Source organism: Lutra lutra, chromosome 6 (assembly GCF_902655055.1).
Source record: "Lutra lutra chromosome 6, mLutLut1.2, whole genome shotgun sequence".
Lineage (NCBI taxonomy): Eukaryota > Metazoa > Chordata > Mammalia > Carnivora > Mustelidae > Lutra > Lutra lutra.
Window position 1 is genome coordinate 68,320,916 of NC_062283.1, and position 13,971 is coordinate 68,334,886.

The 13,971-nt window shown below is 48.2% G+C and overlaps 1 long non-coding RNA gene across 1 annotated transcript; it reads left to right on the forward strand.

Annotated features, from left to right (window-relative positions):
* Positions 1-3,040: 3,040 nt before the first annotated feature.
* Positions 3,041-12,356, forward strand: LOC125103289 (uncharacterized). The gene is made up of 4 exons (XR_007128339.1): positions 3,041-3,224; positions 7,898-8,015; positions 10,768-10,827; positions 11,683-12,356. It is a non-coding gene; the product is annotated as an uncharacterized LOC125103289 (long non-coding RNA).
* The last annotated feature ends 1,615 nt before the right edge of the window (positions 12,357-13,971 follow it).

Here is a 13,971-nt window from a genome sequence, read left to right on the forward strand (position 1 = left end):
ATCATGGAGCTATGGTCCCTTAATAGGGGGAGGAATTCCTTTGGCTGGTCTGGGAGTGAGGGGCTGGGCCATGAAGGTGTCCTTTGAACAGAGATAGGAGGAGGGGAGAGTACATTCCAAACCCAGAGAGGAGCTGGGGCAAAGGTACAAAGCCTGAATGAGCACAAGCCTGGTCAGGGAACTTGTTTTTTTCTGCAAAGAACTTTTGCAAGTGTTCGTCTATATCATCGTCATCAAACCTAACATTCATAGAACTTACCGACTGTGTATGCCAGGCAGCCTGCTAAGTGCTTTACTCATATCCTATTTTATTTATTTTTTTTAAGGATTTTATTTATTTGACAGAGAGAGAGCCAGCGAAAGAGGGAACACAAGCAAGGGGAGTGGGAGAGGGAGAAGCAGGCTCCCCGCAGAACAGGGACCCCAATATGGGACTCGATCCCAGGACCCTGGGATCATGACCTGAGCCGAAGGCAGATGCTTAATGATTGAGCCACTCAGGCGCTCCTACATCTCCTATTTTATTTTATTTATTATTTGTCAGAGAGAGTGAGGACAGGCAGACAGAGTGGCAGGCAAAGGCAGAGGGAGAAGCAGGCTTCCTGCTGAGCAAGGAGCCCAAGGAGCCTGGGACTCTATCCCAGGACGCTGGGATCATGACCTGAGCCGAAGGCAGCCGCTTAACCAACTGAGCCACTCAGGCGTCCCCTACATCTCCTATTTTAAAACAACAATCCATTTTATCGGTGAGGAAGCTGAGGCCCAGGAGCCGTGAAGAGACTCGCCCAGGTTAGGAAACACCTGCACTCTTACCCACTGCAGCCTATCTTCCCGATTGGTTTCTTTCCCTTTACTTTGTGGATTTGTATTTTGGAGGTGTGCACATTTTTCTCACATGTGTGTTTGTGTGTTCACGTCCAGGCCCCCTCCTGTCTAAAGGGCCAGTCTTGGGAGGCCACCCCGTTTGGTTTTAGCCTTTACCTCCCCACGGCGTTCCAGCAAGTGAATGTGCGTAAATTAAGCCGAGCCTGAAGTTCCGTGTGTTGTTTTTTTTGCCATGGGAAAATTAACCCCAAAGAAGAGTTTATTGTCCACTGACACAGCCCAGGGCATTTGCCTTGAGAACTCGGTCGCAAAGTTGGGGAGTATTATGGGCAAGTGGTCTTTGAAATATGTGTGTGGTGGGGGGATAGCGTGGGGGGGGGCTGTTCCAAATTGAAAGTTACTTAGGCTCCGATTTTGAAAAGCTTTACATGGCATCTAGAGTTTAAATTTCCATTTTGTGGTGATATCAAGAAAAAGGGAAGCACATACCATTTTTCCATATTCCGCCTTGGTGAGCCATGAAGGTTTTTGAGGGTGCAGATAACATGTGGTTTAAGATGAGCCTGTGTGGGGATGCAGGATGGGTTGGAAGGGAAAGGGCTGAGGAGGTTCCAGTTTACAAGTCATGATAAAATCTGGGGGTGCGGGGTGGGGAGTTAGTGCCTGAACTGCGATGATGGAGAAGGGGACCATTGTAGGAAGATGCTAATACATGATACATGTATTTTGACACGTAAACTCTGGTCCGTCAGTTTTCCAAATTCGATTTTGGGGTATTAGGTGTTGTGTGTGTGTATGTGTGTGTTTCACCACAGACCCCACTTGTGTCGTTGTGATACATTCTTCTGCAAATCTTCTCTTCTAGTCCAGATGTCACCTGTTGCCGGTACCTGAAACTCGGATCTATAAAGGCTTGAATCTGCATCTAAACTTAGCCCCCCCCCCCCAAAGAATCTCAGCTTGGCAAAATGCCTTCCTCTCTCTTCAAGCAGCAGTCGAAAAAGTAGCTCTCTATCCCCCCACCCCCCTAGCTAATGAACTATATCTAATAGCCTCTCTTTACAGAGTGCTTTGAGAAAGAGATGGCGTTTGTTTTTGACCTCATTATCCATTTCAGCCTGTCCTTGATGAAAATAATCGCCCCTTAGGCAGGTACATTCCTCACATTCCGCTCTCTGCTAGCTGCTAAGACGTTGTTAACCCCGGCGACCATGGGAAAATGCTGCTGTCTGCCTCAGAGAGTCTAAAGGGAGTGGGCACAAGATAACAAGAGGTGAAGAGGTCGGAGTGGAGGCCCCCTTTCATCTTTTCAGGCTGTTTCCAACCCAGACAAAGGATTCTGTCCAGGGGTGCAAGGCCCACGCGGCTTTATTTTATGGTCTGGCCCTGAAAGGGGGTTGGGAGGGCCGTGTCGTAGCTGGATATTGTTTTGGAGGCGAATGCCTGGCTCCCGGGAAGTCCTCGACTCCTGGGGGAATGCTAAGTGGAAGGAAGGGCAAGCAGCCCCCGCTTCGGCGGAAGAGACCACCCAGCTACTCAAAGGAGAGTGTGAAGGGCTTGAATGGAACGAGCTGTCCTGCAGGATTTATCATTCAGACAGTGAGATTAAGGGTGTGAGGTTGTTGAGCTGCTTCGAGTCTCTGAGTCTCCGAGTAGCTCAAGGATTTGCTGCAGCAGAGAAAGGGGGGAGGGGGCCGAGGAGCGGGTAGGCGCGGAGGGGTGGCGTGGGGCCGAATGGAGGCGAGGAGCGCTTGGAAGCCTGCGTAGGTTTGGGGAGAGCCCATCCGGATTGCCTCCCAGCCTGCCACTAACCTGCTCTCTGACTCTGCACAAGTCAGTTCTCCCTCTGGTTCAGCGAAGCGATTGGAAGGATACCAGAAGGTGCCCCCAGGGGTTGCCTGACCCCACACCCTCCCTAGACGCTCTTCCTCAGCTCGCCTCTATTAACTGCGCTTGATTAAAAAAGGAACGTAGCCACGTTCTCAGTCGTTGAAAGTCAACAACCCTCCATCTTACCAAAATCCGCAGTCCGGTCCCAGTGCCTTCCTACGGTAATGATTGCCTTTTGGGTAGATTTCCCTTCGATCTCTCTGATGCATATGTGGTGTTGACATCTCTGGAGTATCCGGACTGCAGTTTCGCCTAGTGGTTTGCTTTCCCTCCCCAGAAGTTCACCGTGCTGGGCATCTTCCATCCTTTGCTCTTGCAGGTTTTTCTCACCAAATGCCTTCACCCTGCTCTGCACTCCAGCGGTCTGCTGGGTGCCCTTTTGCCTCCTTGGCTTCTGGCTGGGTTTGAGACCTATTCCTTCCCCACCTCCCTCCCTTCCAGGTCCCCGCAGACGAGCTGAGTCCACGGAAGAAGGCCACAAGCTGGGGCCCCGCGAGGCTTTTCTCCAGGTAGTTCTCTCTCCCTGTTGCTCTAAGGGCCCCACTTACCCCTTCAGACACTGCCTGGAAGTGGAAACAGCTCCCCTTTGCTCTGTTGCTTTTCCAAAGGCGGCTCACACCTTTGCAAATAGTCTCTTTATTAAGCTCTCTCCAAAGTTCCCCATTTTGATTGCGCCATCTGTTTCCTGCTGAGACTCTGATGGTCACAGAATATATATCAGGAGTGTTTTCCAGATTCCTACATGGAATCCGCGTGGACTATAACCGCATAGCACCGTGTTGGATATATTCGGGGTATACCTATGCCTTAATGCACTTAGCGATTCCCTCACTGGTCTACATTTACTCTGCTTCCCGTTTTTTCCATGCCAAAACCTCAGCGAAATACTCCCCAGACAAGAAATGGTGGTTTCTTCTATTGCAGGCACTTCCTTTCCTTTCTGGGTTTAAGTTCTTGGCACCCAGGCCACCGATCCTTTCAGATTTGTTTTCCGTGGAGGACCTTGGCTGCCCTCAGGGAACTTAGCAGATGGTAGTGCGAAATTCAGCTCAGTGACGCCAGAGGACTAGCTGAGCCAAATTATGTGATATAGGTAGAAATTCTAGGATCGGGGCAGGGTGGAGATGAGGTATGTTTATTGGAAGAAGCCTGCTGGCTGACTGGGCTGTTTCGGGACAGGGCTGTCTAATTATCACCCAGTTTCGTTGATCAGACTCCAGAAGTGTGCCCTCCTCTGACTTTGTTTGATTTGTATATCGAAGATGCCAGTTTAGTTTTCAACTAGAAAAATGTCTGTCAGATGCAAAAATATCTTTGCATCAACATGCCTAGCACGTTGTGTCCTAGGGGTTGAATGAAGCCAAGTGGTAACTGGAGTAGGGTTTGGGGAGCACGGGTTGATTGCGAGGAGCGGTCAGATGACCTGGAAGCAGAAGAGCATTGGGCTGGGTATCTATACTCACCCATCCCCATAGCAGGGATGACCTTGCCAATGGACCTTAATATCCCCAGCCTTTTGGCCAAGACCCCCTTCTCTGGCCAGGTAGTGCTTGGATACACATTAAGGCCTCCTTTTCCTTGCCTCTGACCTTCCGTTTCATGGCAGCTTTACAATTGTAATCTGCACGGGAATCACCTGGGAATCTTGTTAAATACAGATGGGGATTCAGGAGGTTTGGGGTGGGGCCTGGGAACTTGCAATTTTAATGTATGCCCAAATTCCTTCAGGACTACCTAGCCTCCCAGAGCCACTGAGCCCTTTAAAAGAATGTCTTTCTTATCTCTGCTCTAGTTCTGACAATGGTAATTTATAATTTAATGTTCAGTTGGGCAATCTTCCGTTTTAGTCCCTGGGTGAGGAGTGGAGCGCCTGGTGGTAGCTTCCTAAAGCAGCAAGGGGGCAGAATCTCACCACGGGCACCTTCACTCACCTGGGGGGTCAAGGGTTAGACATTCTGGTTGGTTTTTTTTTGTTTGTTTTGTTTTGAAGATTTTATTTATTTATTTGACAGAGAGTGAGAGCGCACACAAGCAGGCAGGCAGAGGGAGAAGGAGAAGCAGGCTCCCTGCAGAGCAGGGGGAGCCCGAGATGGGACTTGAACCCAAGACTCCAGGGTCATAACCTGAGCTGAAGGCAGACACTTAACCAACTGAGCCACTCAGGCACCTAGACATTGGTTTCTTGCTATTATTCTCTGTCGTGGCCTGGGAGCTGCAGACCAGCCACTTGCCTACCAATCACTTGACCTAAAGCCCTGAGGTCTTTGATTCTTCTCTTTACAGAGAAAGAAAAACAAAACTTGTATAAGTGTTTGTGAAGTGACTTAGCTTGGGAAAACTTCAGAGACAGTCCCCTCATAATTTTAAATGAAGAATTGACCAGAATAGGATGGGGGGAAATTAATCACAAGCCTATTACTTTTAAAAGATTTTGTTTATTTATTTGAGAGAGAGCGCATGAGCACAAGCAGGAGGAGCCGCGGGCAGAGGGAGAAGCAGATTTCCCACTGAGCAGGGAGCCTGATTCAGGGCTCCATCCCAGGACCCAAGATCATGACCTGAGCCTAAGGCAGACGCTTAACTCTGTAACTGACTGAGACACCCACGTGCCCTTGTGCTTTCTTGAATTTCTGTGTAAAAAGAATTGCAACAATCACTGTCTCTCCCCAGTGTTTTCTGTGATTTGACCCTGCCCATTCTCATGGCCACAATCCCCACTCAGGCTTCCATCATCACACACTTGAATTTTTCCCATAGCGGTCAGTGTAGGTTAGTGAGACTAGAATGAATGCTCCGGGAGCCCGACTATGGGCCAGGCCTTGTGCTCTGACAGTAGGGATGACTGTGTCCTGAACTTCAGGAGATACAAAGACTTGAAACCTGTCCCTGCAACAGGATGAGAAAGAACAGTGGTGGAGATGAACAGGGCCCTGCGGGGGGCTAGGTGATGGCAGGCTGCTCCTTTCTGTTGGTCTTCTGGACATCAGGTTGTCTTCATCACAGGTACTGAGTCTTGTGTGTTCCCTGGTCAAGATCCTTTAGTAACAGGGGCACTTGGCTGGCTCAGTCGGTTAAGCGTCTGCCTTTGGCTCAGGTCATGATCCCAGGGTCCTGGGATCGAGCCCTGCATCAGGCTCCCTGCTCACTGGGGAGTCTGCTTCTCCCTCTCTCTCTGCCCGTCCTCTCCCCCGCTCACGCTCACTCTCTCTCAAATAAATAAAATCTAAAAAAAAAAAAAAAAGTCCTTATGCAATTAAAAAAAAAGATCCTTTAGTAACATCACAGTGCCAAGACTCCAGCTTGGTATTCAGTGTCCTCCATTATCTGGCCTCTGCGTCTTAATGGTGCCTGATGCAGTCACAATGTTCTCCTGATTGGGCCCGACACTGCTGCACACTCCCATGATTCCATTCAAAGAGTCGTAGCAAGAACCTTGATATTACTTACTTACTGCTTGTCCACGTCATTCTACTAAGTACTTTTTTTGTTTTAGTACCTTTTTTTTTTTTAAAGATTTTATTTATTTATTTGATAGAGATCACAAGTAGGTGGAGAGGCAGGCAGAGAGCGAGAAGAGGAAGGGAAGCAGGCTCCCCTCTGAACGGAAAGCCCCATGTGGGTCTCGATTCCAGGACCCTGGGATCATGACCTGAGCGGAAGGCAGAGGCTTTAACCCACTGAGCCACACAGGTGCCCCTTTAAGTACCTTTTTATGTTATTCTGTGTAATGCTCACAGCACAATGGGGTCGGGAACATCATCCTCATTTTGTAGGTTTAGCGAGGTTAAGTAACTTGCCCACATCACACAGCTAGAACATAGCTGAGTAGAACTAACCCCCCAGGTCAATGCCAAAGTCATCTCACACTGGCCATTCCACCCTGCTGAACGGAGGGGCAGAGAATGGCATGCATGAGGGGTTAGTGATATTGTCTTCCTTGCTCTTGCTTCTCCCACACCTGAAACGCTCACTTTTTCCCTCAGGAATCTCAGTGTTGCACTTCTCTCTCAAAACACCCCCGAGACTCTCCTTCACCTTGAATCCCCTCAGTTGTTGCTTGCTGCCTTTATATTGTATGATCTTGGATTACTTATGCTTCCAATGCCTTGGGATTGTTCTCTAGTGATTTCGTGGAGGTGCATTTGAGCCTGACTACAGACTGCTACTCAGATTGGCTAGATGGCAACATCCATAATAATAACAACTAAGGATTAATGTTGCTGAAAATGGAGACCAGTTATTCAGAACACCAGTAGAGGCATCAAGAAGGCCTTGCAAAAGAAAAGAAAAAAAAAAAAAAGGCTGTGCAGTGTAATTAGCCTAGTCATATCTCTGGGCTACAGTTTTCTCATGTGCCAAGTGCATGGGCTTAAACTAGATGATCTTTAGTCAATGAATATTTATTGTACTCCCCCCATGTACCAGGCACCTTTCTAGGTCCTGGGGATAAAATAGACAAAAATGCTTGCTGTTATTCTAGTAGAAGGAGACAACAATAGAGTAAATATGTAAATAGGGAAGGTCTGTGTTATGTCAGATAGTGATAAGTGTGATGGAGAAATACAGAGCAGGGAAGAGGAAAGGAAATGGCGAGGAGCGACATTATCTGACTTGTATTTTAGAAGACTCACTAGCTGCTGCAGAGGATGGAGAAGAGATGTGAGTGGATAAGTGAGGAAGCAGGAAGGCTCATGAGCAGATAATGACAGCAATCCCGTCAAGGGCTGGCGGTGTGGCTTGGTCAAGGAGTAGAGGTTAGAAGTGGTCTGATTTTGGGTATATTTTGAAGGTCAAGCCAGCTTAATTTACTGATGGATTGTATGTAGAGCAGACTCAAGGATGAGTCCAAGGTCTTTGCTTTGGAAGGAAGGAACATCTGGGAGGATAGAGTTGCCATTAATGAAAATGCGTGGGGGGTGGGGAATGAGGGGGAGACTGAATGGAGCAGGTTTTGAGGAGACAACCAGGTGGAAATCTGGAGTAAACAGTGGATACATGAGTCTGGAATTTAAGCGGGGAGGCTCCAGCTAGAGATAGAAAGCTGAGAGCCATTGCGTTATAGGTGGCATTTCAGATATTTCCTTAAATTCTCTTGGCCCTGAGTCTTCCTCCAGCTTGATATCATGCAGATTTGCAACGGGTATGAATGGACAAGTGCCTCACCCCTACCTACCTGTACAAGGGTGACTGTAGGATAACCCTGGAAACTCCCTCAGTGCCTCCATATGTATAACTCAGAACCATGAGGGCATTGATGCTCATAGGGCCGCCCTTAACCAATGGTGAAAGGAAGTTGATGGGTGAGTGTGGATCCCTTTTTATCCCTTGACAGACAGTTCTGAATCTCCTTAGAAGCTTCTGTGGAGAAAAAGGTCTATATCCCATAGTGGTGGTGGTCAGCTCAATAATGCACTCTTGACTTGATTTATCTTTTCTTTTCTCTTTCTGTGTCACCCTGTCTCTCATTTCTGCTCCCTGGAATTTTATCCCCAAATAAACTACCTGCATGCAAACCTTTGATTAGGGTTCTGCTTCTAGAGGAACCTAGGCTAAGCCACATGGCATTTAACACAATGGGACTGAATGAGATCATCGGTGGCTTGGTGAAGATTGAGTACAGATACCAGGATTGAGCCGCAGGAGCCTCTAACATTTAGAGGTGAAGGAAATGAGGAGAACCTACCTGGAAGAATCACCTAGGAAATGTAGTGTCTTGGAAGACAAGAGAAACAAGTGTCAAAGGGAGAAGGAATGATCAGCTGATCCTTGTTGTCAGTCAAGTAAGATGAAGAGTAACAATGACCTTTAGGTTTAACCACATTGGGGGACGGGGCAGGGCGGGGGAGGGGGCAGGGGGTAGGACTGTTGACCTTAACAAAGAGCAGTTTGAACAGAGTTGTGTAGTGATTGAACTTGCCCGAGAGAGAAGCTAGAGGGGAAGTAGGGTCAGGAGAGACTTTTTAATTTTTATTTTATTTTTTAAAAGATTTTATTTATTTGTTTGACAGACAGAGATCACAGGTAGGCAGAGAGACAGGCAGAGAGAGGGGGGGGAGGCAGGCTCCCCGCTGAGCAGAGAGCCTGATGTGGGGCTCCATCCCAGGACCCTGGGATCATGACCTGAGCTGAAGGCAGAGGGTTTAACCCACGGAGCCACCCAGGCACCCCAGGAGAGACTTTTTTAAAGATGGGTGGAATTATAGCACATTTAAATATATTTTTTAAAGATTTTATTACTTATTTGACACAGAGAGAGCACAAGCAGGGGAACAGCAGGCAGGGGGAGAGGGAGAAGCAGGCTCCTCCCTGAGTAGAGACCCCCGACATGGGGCTCAATCCCAGAACCCCAGGATCATGACCTGAGCTGAAAGTCTTGAGGGATTAGTGATATTGCTTACCTTACTGACTGAGCCACCCAGTTGCCCACGTTTAAATATATTGATACGCCGTTTTAAATGATTTAGCAAAGAGAGAAAAACAGATGATGCAGGGGCAAGGAGAGAGCATTGCTAGTGGGAGGGGATGGGATCCAGGGGCCAGTGAAGGTGTTTGCCTTAGATAGGAGCCAGACGGTTTATCCCCAAACTGCAGGAGGAAAAGCAGAGTATGTGGGTAAATTCTCACATCCCAGGGCTTGAACTGCAAGATGTCAGTCAGGTTTTGAGCCTGTGCCATCCGCCACACCCCTTCACTTCTCAGTGAGACCAGAGAGAAGCGACCTCCCCAAGGACACACCGCCAATTAGAAGCAGACGTGGGGCAGGAATCCAATCCGAGGCTTCTCCTGCCCCACCCAGCACCCGAGGGCTCTCCCCTTGGGAACAATCCTGACCCTACTCGGTTATCCACTTCACCTGTGCTGAGTAGTGCATGGTAGCCTAGCAGAGGACCACCAAGCCACGGGGCAAGTGAATTAGAAGGTCGGCTGATGAGTCCCTGGGATCTCCCTATTTGTATTGATTCAGCCTTATCTCTGTAAAATAGACTGTCCATTGGCAAACTGGGCTGAGCAAAGAGTCTGCCAAATGCAGAAGGCTACTTATTACAAATTCGAGTGCAAAACAAAGGGCACAAATCCTTCTGGAATATAGATTCCTGGTTTCAAATACTCAGTCAGCCCTTGTTTCCTGATTTGAGGTTTAGAAACACATGGTCCCTCTAAGCTTAGAGTTGAAAGCAGCAGAAGTGGGTGGACAGTGAGTGTCTGGGGTGGGGGGGGTGCGCATAACAAAAGGGCACAAGCCCTCTGGAAAAGCCATACCTTCCAGGATGCTTGTAAAACCCCTGCACTCTCTCCCCCTAATTCCATTCATTTCTTGAATATTCTCTGTGCTCCGCTGTGACGGGCTGTGCTAAGGGCTTCAGGTACACAGGGGAAGGGAATGAGGGGTATACAAAACAGATAAACTGAAACGTCCTGTCTTCACCTTTTTACCACTATTTTTTTTTTAAAGATTTTATTTACTTGAGAGAGAGAGAGAGCATGAGCAGAGAGAGGGAGAAGCAGACTTCCTGCTGAGCAGGGAGCCTGAAGTGGGACTTGATCCCAGGACCCCGGGATCATGACCCACCCCAAAGGCAGATGCCCAACCAGCTGAGCCACCCGGGGGCCTGGATTCAAAAATATAAATGATATGCTGCTCTTGGGTACAAATTACTCCCATGTGAGCTTGCGGAGTGTGACCCACTTATCTCTAGGGCTGATCGCCAGTTAAATCCTGCCCAAGTGGCTGAAAGCCTGTTTGTTTTATGACAAACAGGAAAAGGGACCCTTACTGAAGTTCGGGCCCAGGGCGGAGTCTGAAGCCAACGCTCTACTATGTTTGTTCGGGGAATCCTGAAGCTGGGGCCATTTGAGATGCCTCTCTTCCCCACCTTTGGACCAGGATAGTATTGGAAGAGACACCCAGGCCTCCGGTTCTGACCACCACCGTTGGCTTGGGAGTGGACTCGGGGGGTGGATGAGGGGCTGAAATGTCCCCATGTGATAAGCCAGGAATGTGTCTCTGAAAAAATAATCGTGATGTCTTCATTTTTCTGTTGCCCTTTGCAGCTGTTTCCAAACCTTCGCAGTATCAGTGATTTCAAGGAATCCTCATCTCCTTCTGGAGAGGTAGGTGGAGTAGGTTTTATTATCACTGGGGTACAGCTGGGGAGATGGAGGGTCTGGAAGGCCATGTGACTCGGCCCAGTCACGGGGCTAATAAGCGGCTGAGCTGGAACTCCAGGCTGGGTCTCCTGATGCTGAGTCCGACGCCCAGGTGACCCGGAGCCTTGGCAGCCACCTGGCCCTCAGAGGAGGGTGTGGCCTTCCCCCCACAGGACAGCCCCGCTCCAGGTCCGGGTTGGCCCATTCCAGCTGTCTGGCCTTGGGCAGCCTAAGGGTCTCTGTGCCTCTTTCCTCATCTGGAAAATGAGCAAAATCATAGTACCTGAGTCCCCATAAGGTATTTTGAGAGTAAATGAGATATTATGGAGAAAGCAAAACACCACATCTGGCCTAGTGCAGAGACATCCATAAATGTTGTGTCCCCTCCACCCCCCCAAAGAAGTCTTTTCCTTAAGGCACACCCGAAAGAGTTATTTATGAATCCTGCCAAAGCCTCATTGCTTCCCCATAATGCTACCCCTTGCTACTGCTCTTTTTACTTTTCCTAGCCACACCTCTTGGGATCTTTCCGACAACCCCATAGGGTAATAGAACCCAAAAGTCTTTTAGCAATCTTATTTTTTTTTAATAAATTATTTTTTAATAAAAAAAAATATATTTTTAAAAGATTTTCTTTATTTGACACAGCACAAGTAGGCAGAGCAGCAGGCAGAGAGAGAGGGAGAAGCAGACTCCCCACGGAGCAGGGAGCCTGATGAGGGCCTCCGTCCCAGGACCCTGCGATCATGACCTGAGTGGAAGGCAGATGCTTAACCGACTGAGCCACCCCGGCACCCCTTCTTCGCTCTTGACTTACAGATGAGTGGAAACCAAGGCAAGAGAGGGGACCACCCTAAGGCAACACCTCTGTTGGCCACTGAGCTGGGACTCCGGCCCTCTTGTTCTTTCAACTCTTGGTGACTGGAAATCTTTCATTCTCCAGGTTTCCCTCTCTGCCTTTGGAAAGCACAGCTAAGGGACCTAACGGAATTCTTCGCATGCTCAGGATTACCTTTCAGAATGAAAACATTGGAGAGCAAAGTGGGTTTGTAGCCTACAGACCCTCCTTCCAGCCCATGCGGCCTCCCAGCACCTCCTTGGGCCTGGGGGTCGCAAAGGGGTGAGGGCCGACTTCCAGCTGACTCCCCGCAAGTGGGTGACGTCTGAAAAGGTCAGAAGGGCACTGCTCCGGCTTGATAGTTCAGTGTCAGCTCTGCTGCGGGATATCTGAGAACACCTTGAGCAAGTCAAGGTGCACCTCTGTTTCCTCATGTATAAGAAAAGAGATTATGTCTCAGCTGCCTTGCTGATAACCCAAAAGGGACTTGTTTAAGGACACCAGTGACGTGTTATAGGCACTTAAAAAAAAAAAAGAACGCTTTTTTATTATGAAAAACTTCAAACCACATTTAATGTCAACCAAATGATATAATGAACCCCCACGGATGCTTAGTCTGTCATTAACTGTTCTGTCTCTTGTTTCATCTGTACCTCCAGCCCCTCACACTTGGTTACTTTGTATAGTTCTTTTCCTGGGTGAAATTTACAAACACAGATATGCAGAAGGCTTAACTGTGTAACATCGAAAAATAGATCTGTCCGTGTAAACTATATCTCTATTCCAATTTAGAATATTTGCACCTTTCTGGAAAGTTCTCTCCTGTCCAGCATGGGCAAATAAATAACTGAACTTACAAAACAAACACGGATGTGAGTTTAGCACTCTGAGGGGTAGCACCTGCTGTCTTCAGGCTGGCTAGGTCAGAGTCGGATCTGCTGTCTTAAGCTCTTCTTCCCCTCCCTGCTTCTGTGCACTCTTGCCATCCTGTGTGTCCCTAGAAGTGATGGCCTTCTGCACGGTCTCTGTGTCCAGTTATCCTATTACAAGGCCTTTACAACCCTAGCTGCAAATCCGTAGAAGCAATGTTTTGGGGCGCCTGGCTGGCTTTGTCAGAGGAGCATGTGACTCTTGATCTCAGGATTGTGAGTTAGAGCCCCATGTTTATTTTAACTAAATAGAAATACATAAACTTAAAAAAAAAAAAAAGAAGAAGCAGCTCTCTTTTGTTTTTCCGAAATACTTATTCTCCAGGTTTTTTCTTTTGTTCCACTCTGTTTTTCTTTCCTATGACTGCTTGCTCATCACGTGGCTATCTCCCTTTGGAGCATTCTCGCTTTTCCGTGTTTGGCCCATCCTCTCTGAGTTCACTGTCCTTTGTTTTGGACAGTTTATACCCTGGACACTAGACACTGAGCTGTAACCCTAGGGTCCCCTGATCAAGGCCAGGCACTTGTTCAACAGTGAGGGAGGGAGGAAGTGAATGCAAAAGAGACGCTTTAGCTAAGGAACCCCAACCTGTCAGCTTTGCCATTTCTGGACCACATCTCTCTCTCTCAGCACTGAGCAAGAAGCTATTTATCTGCCCCTTTGGAAGCCCCAGGATGTGATAGGAAGGAGGCTGATTTACTGGCAAAATGTGACCCAGAGGACCATTCTCCCCCCACCCCTCATCATTTAAAAAAAAAAAAAACAAAACAGAGCGAGGCTGGGCTATCGGGGATACTTCCTGTTTTCCTCTCTTGAAAGCATCCTGGATAGATGAAACAGGGATCAAAGGGACCGTCTGCCTCTGGGGCTTTGGGGCTTCGGGACTGGTAGAATGGCTTTTAACCCTCTGCTGCCTCCTACACCTTCTATTTCCTGGGTAGATTTAACTTCTTGAGGGCAGGGGCCTTGCATTCATTCATTCATCAAATGTTACTGGACTCCACTCAACACCAGGCTTTGTTTGAGGACCTGGGGATACAAGGATGAGTATGACACAGTCCCCGGCCTTATTCATCAGACAGCAAATGACCGCCAGTGCGGACACGATTAAGCCCTTTCTCTGGGTTCTGCCCTCACTACATGCTTTTTTCACGCATTCAATCCTCCAGACAAGCTTGCAGTTCTTTATTATGCCCATTTTACAGATAAGGAGAGCAAGTTTGTTTGTTTTTTTTTTAAGATTTTATTTATTTATTTGACAGAGATTACAAGCAGGCAGAGAGGCAGGCGGGGTGGAGAGGCGGCAGGAAGCTGGCTTCCTGCCGAGCAGAGAGCCCGAT